Genomic DNA, 11,113 nt, shown 5'->3' with positions numbered 1-11,113 from the left:
CACTAGAGGTCAGTGCGTTGACCCCATTTAAACGCGTTTACAAATTGTAAACGCATCTTTTTGTGAGTTTACGATCGGCGATCGTGATCGCCGTTTTTCGGTGATTCTACAAAAGTGAGCATGAACGCAATTGTGTTTTAAACTAAACGCGTAACAGATGCCTGATTCTGGCCGTCAAAATCAAGCATGAACGCGCCCATTATATAATGTCTTTTGGATGACGTCCAAACTGGTTGACCCGTTTCTCAAATCCGCTTCTCACCGCAGCACATCACGGTCGTTAAGTAGTCACCTGTAACAAGAGTGCCTACGGCCTTCCATGACCAACCAAGTCGTAATTACTCACCTTAATGAATCCTATGACGTCAATTTGACGCTTGAACATAGTCTTCCCATTGAACTCCCGAAACTGTTCCTCGATTAGTCAATTATTCGCCGCCTACACCGTGGCCTTTCCGGAGAGTGCAGTCCTAGGGGGACCTTTCGTCACCCCCAGACAGCCCTAGTCGAGCAGACCTGGGATGCGGGGTTGGATGTCGACCTCGTGTCAATCTAGCAGGCTCGGAAGTACAGTAGTCTTTGCACTAGTTTACGTGAAACATTTATCTTTATCTATGTTTTGCTTCCTCCAGTATAAATACAAACAAATCCACGATGGTAAGAAATAAATAATGGTGCACTGAATTAACAAACGTTTGATTCGCAGAATAAATAACAATTATTTGTATTTATAAATTCACCTGCACATAAGGAGTCAAGATTCGATATGATTAACATCCGTTCAAAACAATCAGAGTGATTCTTCCATATCAAAGACAACCAATCAGGCGCGTACGCAGGGGGGGGGGGGTGACCCCCCATTGCGATTTTATGTAATAAATTTTTTTTATTAAAAATATATATATATATGATAATGGGTGACCCCAAAAACCTGACCTTACCCCACCCCCCGGCCAAATTTTGGGACAAGGAAAAAAATGTCCTCTTACCACCCCCTCCCCCCCCCCCCACTTATTCAGCGGTTGGTTGAGTCGTTGCGAAATTTTTCGGCGTGATTTTAAAATTTTGAACCCCCCCCCCCCCCCCCTCGAGAAAAAAAATCCTGCGTACGCGCCTGCAACCAATGCATAGTTTCTTGCAAATGGTACAAAATTAATCATTCAAAATGTGATTCGGAATAGCTAATAATAATTGTAACAAAATCGAATATTCAAGGAAGATATCACCGCGGTCTGCCAAGTGGCATATCATTGATATCATAAAAAAGTTTCGTACCAGATTTTTTTTTTTTAGCCATTCCTCCATTTTGTTTCATTGTTTATACAGGCGTGTTTTTTCTCTGGACCAACATCTATAATTTATGCAGGCCTTTCAACAAGCTCTCTTGGTGTGACATATATAATATCAATAATATCGAATGACTTTATAATTATGTCCACAAACATTTCTCCGTCTCGGCGGATAACGAGAAAATTTAAATCTCGATTTGCAAAACCAATGGAAACCAAAGAATTGGATAGCATAAGAAAATCAATCTACAGTCAGAACTTATCCTCACAATTTGGGATAAAAGGCCCTCATTCATTCAAATAACGAGGGCAATTTTGTTTAAATGTAATGTTGATTGCTGGTAAAATTGAAATTGCTTCAGGTGTTACAAGTAGGACAAGTTAAAAGGATTTGCAGGTCGAAAGTGGTGAAAGTGTCATGTTGTTGCGAAACGGTCTTCCACTTGAATATAGTTAATTTTAAAATATTGACCCTTCCAAAGAATTTCTAAACCTAAGATCTAAACAATCTGATTAATGACCTGTTGGGGGCCGGGGGAGTGGTAGTCAACTGAATAGTCTAAGATGATACTAAGTGTGTTTAGGGTCATTATATTAGATTCATTTCCCATTTACATTTTATTTATAGCCCTACAAAACCATCAGGTAACAAAATAGGTATTGGCAACACAAATTTGAGAATATGAACAATTGACAATATGTTCATTAACGTAAATTACGCAAATTAACCAGCTTTCTGCAAATCTCAGGCTTTACTGAATACCCTTTCACTCTAAAAAGCTGATTTTAGCACAAAATGTTCTCTACATTATATCTAAGCGGTGAGTGAATCAGAATTTGTATATTTTACTTTCTTTACAGTCTTATTTTTTTGGTAACACTGTTATCAATATATGACTTTTATAGCTGCAAAAAATATTTAAAAAATAAAGAAATTGTGTCATAAAACTGATATAAAGTAAAATATAATATAATATACTGTCACAAATATAATATAATATATTATTGGTCACATGCTTGTGGGCATTTCGACGTACTGTACCAACCACAATGAATGCTATTATGAGTCATATAGTTAAGATGGTCAGCATTGTCTATTATCTTTCATATTTTATTTTTTCTTGAAGCACAGTACCACAATTCAAGAAGGCCAGAAAGATTAATATGTGGTTTCGATTCTCGCTTAAAAACCGTTGGATATTAAACCACCTATACCGAATAGCCCTTTGACGATTAAAATTGTGACCAAGAGATTTAAGTCAGAAGATGGTTTTAATGATTCATATTTGGTTTATTATTCTATGAAGACGTGTCCCGCGGCGTTTATCAAGCCATTTGAATAAAGGACAAAGAAAGTTTTTCAGATTGTTATAAATAACCTATGAAACACTCAATGTGTAATCATCTTATATAGTCTATTTATTAAGCACTTTAAAAGGTTAGTACAACATGAGATGAGAAAAAAGTAGCCATCGCTCATGCTTGGTTGATATAGTCTGTACAATGCTATACTTGGCGGTAACTCATGACTGAACATTATTTCAAATTTCCGAGTGACGCCCCCTCCAGGATGCTTCCCCCCCCCCCCCAGTACACCATCATAGTCACCCCCTCTATCAACCTTGTACCTAAACTGCTTGTAAACTTTGAGTGGCCTTCTAGCCCCAGGCATGCCCGATTCGACGTGTATGATGGCGGTCAGACCCGGGGGTTAGGCCATGGGTTCGCGCGGGGGCATGGGGCTTCTCAGCGGTGACATGGGGCTTCACAGCGGTGACATGGGGCTACTCAGCGGGTACCTATATCTGATTCATTGGTGCCCATCGGGAGGTACTCTTTACCTGCTTCTCATACCGCCAGTGGCGATAGACTCTGGATAATGCTCAGCATCATGGTCACATTAATGCCTCAATGTAGTAAAACATTACACACACACACACCAAACAAAAAAACTCGACCAGGGACCAGGGAACAGATTCGCCTGTTCTGTTTCTGTGAGGTCTGTTTCTAGAGATCCCTGGTGTAGATATTCATGCTTTACCTAAGCTAAGGAAATTATTGAAAATTATACAAAATACCCTTATTACGCAATATACAGTTTTACAATTGTGACATTTATCAAATATTTCTCTTTTTGATAGATATATCAAACATCTGCCCCCCTCCCTCCCCGGAAAAATCGAATTAAAAATCATAATCGTGTCTTCTATTAACTTGAGGGCCACGTCTTAAAAACAGTTGCGATCAATTGCAACTCATTTGCAATTGATATCAATCGCAACTATGTTGTAGAGGTAGGGGACTGCAAACTTTTCAACCCCCCGCCCCCCCCCCCCCTCACACCCGCTGGCTAATTCGCCGCTAAATATTTTCTCACGAATTTGGCAAATAAACACCTCCCCTTAAAAAAATCCTGGATACGCCCTTGACCTATCCCATGTATCAATATTATCATGTATATGCATAAAATGACTAAATCGTCATAGTTTATGACACTTTGTCATTGAAGTGTAATATTTCTTAGAGTAAGTCAGATAACACTGTAATCAAACTCCTATATGCGAACTACAATTTTATATTATTTACAATTTCCTCTTTTGATTTATAGGATTTAAATCATTTCCATACGTGATGACGAAAAGGGTATAAGTGGCATTTTTCTTATAATGGTTTTTGTCATTTTCATTTGATACAATATTATAAATTTAATGGATAAGTAAGCATTTAAGCACTGTGTTCAGTTTGCAACTCACATGTTTATGCACATGTTAAAACGATGCTCCCTCGAATTATATTAAAGGCGTGTTTCTTGATTAATGGTCAAACCGGATAGAGTTATCCCGTTATTCCGTTATAGTTCGGGATGAATTTGAACTTGAACTTGAATATTTGGATTTCATTTCAAGACGGATATTCCTCCAACTTTTCTTCTCAGCATGTCATCGATATCCTTGTGATGATACCCTGATGATCAGCACACTTTACCACTGGTTCTCCTCACGATGCTCTGCGGCTTCAAAGTCAGGCTTTCGTTCCCGCCTTATTTTCTCATTATCTTCTCCGCGCGCATTGCCATCCTGATCGTGATCTCCCGATTATTCTTCAAACATTCTGGAAATTGGATAACGCCCCACGCAGCAGGCGAGTACTCGGACGCCCCCCCCCCCTATCCTTATCATTCTCAGACTCATCAACTTCATTTTCATAAAACGTTAAAAATCTGAATTAAGTACAACATAAATATAAATTCGACTCGTTGCAATTTGGGGTTAATATGTTAATTATTGATGTAAAAGAACACTTCTTCCTGGTTTCATCCATTAACTCTTTTCGATCTAATCCGTGTTCTAATAGTTTTGTTTTTACAAAAAGAGCACTTTATATTGCTTACAAAGAAACACGAGAGACGAACTTAATTTCTGAAATTGGTCACGTGTAAGCTATAGTAGCGGCAGATGAGGGAAGATGATATAGTCATCGCTGGCCTGCATAATCATCACCAATTTATGTATTTTACCGGAGCTCATTATGGACGACAACGTTTATTGATAATCAGTAGAAGATATCGGAACCGACTTGTGGGTAGAAGGTGACGACGCCATCGGAAGGGAATACACCACTTTATCAAGATGTAATCCGTGATACAAACTGTTAAATTGCACCGGTCTAACGCCAACTTAGACCCAGTATCAACTTTAACCGAGGCATTATGATACTTTTTGTCTCTTTACTCGTTCTCGAAATCGAACTTTATTTGGAAATTGATTTTATGTACATGTACTAGGATAAAAATGTGAGTAATATGAATAATAATGATATTAATAATACTTTTAGAGCGCATTTCCTGTATGTTGATATTTCACTATGCATTGTTGATAGATTCAAAACCGAACATATAAACTGGTACCTTGTATATTTGTGAGTGATGCCGTTCTAAGTTGTCCACCTATTTGAAAACTCGGGATATCCCGTCTTGCCCTATTTTCCCTCTAATGACCAACATGAAACTACCGAATCAAAAAGTACATCGATACTGACCTAGAAAAGTATAGGGGTAACTGTATCAGCGCCGACAAAAAAAAAACGTATTGGAAGCGCCGGCTTGTGATAACATTTTCGAATATAGTCACGATGTAAACTAGTATGCTCTATACTTGATTAAAATAAAACATGAGCGGCATTTGCTGCATAGATTGCCGAAAGTGAATAGAATGCAAACTTTGCATTGGATAATTTGTACAGGGGCGTAGAAATTACAGGGGTGTAGAAATTGATTGACAGGGGTGTTAAATCTTCTCCGGGCCAGAAGGGCTTTGATTCAAAGTGTGGCCATACACAGGATAATTCCTAAACTGGATACAACACCACTTTATGAACATAATTTATGTTTTATTGTATCTGTTTTAATTTTGAATTTTGAATTTTTTGCAGGAAATACATTGGAAATTTAAATTTCTCGATGCATGTAGCGAGTTTCAATTTCCAAACGTCTTTATATTATTAACCTCTATGAGCGTGATAAAATCTCCTTTTTTTCGCGATGTGGCCGACCGTTAAAATCTTGTTCCGACGACATTATCTCAAATTCAAGTCTTTACTAGAACTGACAGAGAGTACCCTAATGGGCAATGATGTTGGGTAATTCGCTGCGAATTGGCACGACCACAATGCACCTCGTTTCTCCCCGGTAATGGAACTTTCAAACTAGACCGCAATCAAAGTTGTAACAGTTGGGATAATTTCCCCGAACAAGGCACGGTGCGGGGCGCGAGTGAGGGATACGGTGTCTGACTTTTCGGGAATTACGGCTGCTACAAATTCGTTTAGGTGGTCGATGGGGTGGTCGCAGTAGGGGTCCCACCCCTGTATCTCCCAGGGAAGCGAGGGTTTGGGTTAGCAGCTCCAGATTCTGATAGTTTGTATACATTCATGAGATATCCTCTGGTATTAACATGTGAACATCCATATACATGTAATACATAATTATACTTGCTTCTTTTATAACACAAATCCAAATGAAATATTGCTCAATGCGCTTTACATCAAGAAAGTAATGATAACCAAACGACCAAGCAAAAAGAAATATTCCAACAAACAGTTACTGATGTGACTATGCTTTAGGTTTTTCTTCTTTTTCTTTTTTTGTTTTTCGTTTATTTCTCTGCTATTTTAATTGTGTTTAATTTGTTTCTAGTTGATTACCTCTATTGACATAATTTGATGTTAAGATAAACCACAACGTCGGTAAGCGTGCATGTTATATCTGATAGAATGGGATATTTGATTCAACCAATTCAAATCGTACAAAATGATAAACAATATTTTTGTTTTTAAATATATAGGCCCTCCGTAATTTTACCATCCTTTTGGGGATGTGCCAAATCAATGTCGTGTGACACTAAAGATTGAAGAAAATTTGTTTTATGTCACCAATGTCATTTTGACAATCTTGTCAGGGTTCACTTTTCAATTATTTCTCATATTATTAAGTATTATTCCACATTTAAAATTACTCCCACCAAACATCCACTTTTCCCTCTCTTTTCTCTCTCTCTCTCTCTCTCTTTCTCTCTTTCTCTCTCTCTCTCTCTCTCTGCTGTCGAACAATTCGCTTTTTAAAACTCGTTCTATAGTATAGGACTATTTCAAGAGAGCAAGTAGAACATCGATTAACAAAGCTCACGATAATACTGCATTTACAATGGAAATTCAAGTAAAATGTTTAGAATAATAACAATGACAATGTGTATAAAGCGCCCTTTATACATCTCTATAGAGATGTTCAAGGCGCATAATATTTCAACTCAAAAGCTCTAAACTAAATTAATAAAAGTGATATGTCAATGAACTAAAAAGTTGAATTCTAAGAAGCGAAAGTAACCAGCAAGCATAATTATATAAGGTGGGCCTTTAGTATGGCTTTGAAAGTTTGAAGGGTATTGGCTGTTTGAAGGGGAATGGTTAGGACCTGCTGATATAGCCTAAATGATCCATCCGCCAGTTTCTTTTAGTCTGGCCGTTACAATATAATAATTGTTCAACACAATTATTGTCCTCGTAGGATGCGTGACGGAAGGCATTGCCAATAACCTATCCAGATTTTGGCTTGGGATGCATCGTCGTGGTTTATCAGGCCCATCTTTTTGTTTAATTGTTTCTCATTATCATCAAATTAATATCTTAGTCACACCGACAAGATCGACACGAGACTGACAACAGATTGAACGAAAATATTGCATTACGTCTATGGCCAATTCCAAGAATCGGTCGGTTTTGAGTCGATTTATCCTCAGTCACACCTTTGCGTATTAAGGCTTGCGAATTGCTGCGTAGTTATTGCAAGGCATTTTAACATCTATTCCTATTTCTTGATATCAAGAATTGAATTCTTAATATCAAGAAATCGAATTCTTGATATCAGGAATAACCATTGCTTTACAACAGAAAATCATTTCTTGATATCAAGATACAGGAATAAAATAATGTTAAAACGGCTTGCCATAAATACGCAAGCTAAATACGCACAGGTGTGACTGAGGCATAAAACAAGTTTGGCGGTGTGCCTGAGGGTATGACTATTGGCTGCATGTTACAAGGTAAATATCTACTGGCATTTTATCGTCCAAACTATGTGCAGGAAAAAATTGAAACGTTATCCGAGAAAATCTGATTGTGTTAAACTTGCAATATTCTAACACAAAGCGGCATTTATCGAGTATTACATTGACTCTGTGATACCCGTTTTGATAATTGCTTCCAACAGGTATACGTCGTTTTCTCACCATGCTCTGATGGCAAAAGTTAAAATTGAAAATCTTTGAGGCACACCATGGTCTCTGCATGGTTTGAAGGGACGGAACATGACAGAGAGAAAGAGAGAGAACACGAGAAACAAAGAGAGAAACAGAAAGAATAAGGGAGAAAAGACAGAAGGGAGGAAAAAAGAGAGGGGGAAGAGAGTTTAAAAAAAAAGAAAAAAAGATGCAGAGTTAGAAGGAGGGGGAAAGAAACGTTACTGCAATAAAGAAAAAGGAAGAGAGAAAAAAAAGAGAGTTGAAAGTAAGAAAGAAGGCGAGGAAGAGAGAGAGAGAACATATTAAGAGTGACTCGAGAAACTAAGAGAGGGATAGAGAGAGAGAGAGAGAGAGAGAGAAAGAAAGAAAGAGAAAGAGAGAGAGAGAGAGAGAGAGAGAGAGAGAGAACGCGCATAGAGAATCCCTGTTCCTTCGAATTCCCCGGTCGGGCGGCATTGGGTCTAGCTGTGACCCTAATTCCGTCTTGAATTGAAAGGTGATTTTGAGAGGTCTTTTGACATTTTCTGGCATTTGATGTTTTATATCTGCCTTGTTCTGAACAGTCATGGAATAATGTAATTCTTCGTACTCATGCAACGAGCTAAATTATAACTTACTGTGAGTCGTTTAGGGTCCTAACTCTTGACTTCACGGTCACAGATTTTCTCTCTTTTTTCTTATTCTACCTGAATTACAACAGCAATCAGCTTTTATAACAACCGAATCGAGGTAATTGTGCTAAATTACACCTTTAACAGTCACCGTAGCAGGTATATCAAGTTTCTGATGAGCATTTCACCCCCAATCCAATAAAATACTCGCTAACATAAAGTGGGACATAAAGTAGATTGTCACTGTGAAGTAGGATAATATTGCTATGCAAAGTGGGTAAAGTGTTGTAGCTAATGTGGCAGGGGAACCTTTCCTCCCAGGGCATGTATGACTCACCATGCATGCACTTTCAATTTGCAGTACCGAAATTTTATTTCTGTTCAAAGCACTTTTAAACGATACAATCCATGACAATTCTAGACTTACAACATTGATCATTAAACGTTTTGTGGGCATCGAGGGTGTTCATTATGACCGAAGTTGCCATAGGTACTATATGCGATGGATCGTACGGAGCAAAAAGGAATAAAACAAATTTCAGTTCAAAGTTTAGACACTAGAAACACAGTCAAATCCTTTATCCTGATTGGAAATACGACTTGCTTAATATTTATTATTTATAGCCTATTGTACAGCAAAAATAACGTGCCAATATAAAGGACGAAACCGAGAAAAAGAATGTTCCAATGAGGAATAATTTTGTTAAACCCTATCACTTTTCGCAATGATCAAATTATACCGGAATGCGAGATATAAATATTTGTTTTGTTCTTTTACAATTATTATTAAATGCTCTTTACAATAGGAGGAGAATTTCCCTCTCATAGGCCTACTATAACCAGTCCATTTACATACACCTATGCAAAGTCATTCGATAATTTTGTTTCAACGAGGGAAGACATGTAAACATTTTATTGGATAATCAGAGCGTTAGACAGATTGGTGCTTTTCTAACTTGTCAAACCACCTCAAATTATTTGCTTATTACTCGATCCGCTGCTCACCTTTGACATGATTTATTAGCCCCCCCCCCCGCCCCCGCCCCCGCCCCCGCCCCCTCCAAAGGCATATTAAGCCAAGCGGCCTATCAAGGCAGTCAAGAGAATAGTCAAGACGTAGCTATGTATTATTAACATGGGCCTCCGCGGTGTTTCTGACTGAATTTTCGATTCAAGACCTGGATACCGTAGCAGAGACTTCCACTGCTGATGGCGACATTCACAATACCATGCATTGACAAAATGCACTTTAAAAAAACGCAATGAAGACATTACATGTACAATTAACAACTAAATTATTCATACACCTTGTAAATTTGATTTTGTTTTTGTTTTTGTGCGTATGTGTGTGTTTTTCGTAACTCAGGAATAAAAGATGGACTAGTATAAATACTTTCAAGTGTATGCTTTAATATGTCACATTCTCACGAAACGTAAATCGTGACAAAAAAGTATCTTTTTCACACACTTAAAAAATTAGAAAATTGGTAAGGGTATGAATAATTTAGCTGTTAACTATATGTGGTAACAAGAGATGGTAGAGGGAAATAAGGATAAATTGGGAATAGGAGGGGAAAGAGAGTTTACGGGGTGGAATAAAAGAAGAGAAGAAGAATAAGCTATATGAAGAAGAAAAAGAAAGCTGTGAGCCTTAATTTATAATTAATATTTCAAAATTTCGCAAATCTATATACAGTACCATCGACTCCTTCGGAAGGTGCACATGCTGCACGACACCTTAAAAAGGATGTTATAGCCAAAATGAGGGGAAAGGTAGCAGGCGCGGATCCAGGATTTCTTGGGGGGGGGGGGGCAAATTTAAAATGATGTGAGCCAAATATTGGTACGTAATGGTGACACCAGCAGTGGCGAAATGAGCAAAAACGTTTGGGGACGGGGGGGGGGGGTAGACAAAAAAATCCGCACCACCCCACTCTTACATGCAGGCCCCGCTGAACGTTTCTCTAAGTATAATGTAGGTGGGGGGGGGGGTAGGTATTTACGATCAGGTAGAGCGTTGCGTAAATTGGCGTGGGGTCTAGGGGCGAAGCCCCTGCAGGGGTCAAGGGGTGGAGCCCCCAGAAGCTCAGGGGTTTTATACATTAAATTCCTGTCAGATGAGCATTTTTTGAAACCTTATTTGTGACACTGGCGCGATAGGATGCGCGATAGCTCAGTCGGTAGAGCAGTGGTCTCGTAATCCGGTGACCCGGGTTCGAAACCAAGTCGATGCGCTAGTGTATAAGGCATTATAAATCTCATTACCAGATCCCTCGGAGAGGACCTAAAGCCGTCGGCCGTTTGGTTACTTTCTTACAAACATTTATGCTTATTTAGCAGTCAGGTAAAATATTCACCATCACTCACTCACTCACACTGACAGGTCACGAATTGGTGTGGTGTCCAGATAAAGAGGAGC

General features: G+C 38.5%; 1 protein-coding gene across 1 annotated transcript in view; it reads left to right on the top strand.

Moving 5' to 3' along the window:
* The window catches only part of LOXL2 (lysyl oxidase-like 2), a 41,692-nt gene extending 38,250 nt beyond the window's left edge, over nt 1–3,442 (top strand). The window contains 1 exon segment of the mRNA NM_001079547.1: nt 3,431–3,442. The gene's annotated coding sequence lies outside the window, so the exon portion shown is untranslated.
* The last annotated feature ends 7,671 nt before the right edge of the window (nt 3,443–11,113 follow it).

Source organism: Strongylocentrotus purpuratus, unplaced genomic scaffold (assembly GCF_000002235.5).
Source record: "Strongylocentrotus purpuratus isolate Spur 01 unplaced genomic scaffold, Spur_5.0 spur5_scaffold_15, whole genome shotgun sequence".
NCBI classification, from domain to species: Eukaryota; Metazoa; Echinodermata; class Echinoidea; order Camarodonta; family Strongylocentrotidae; genus Strongylocentrotus; species Strongylocentrotus purpuratus.
The sequence above is the reverse complement of the archived record's forward strand: the minus strand, read 5'-3'. Positions and strand labels throughout refer to the sequence as shown.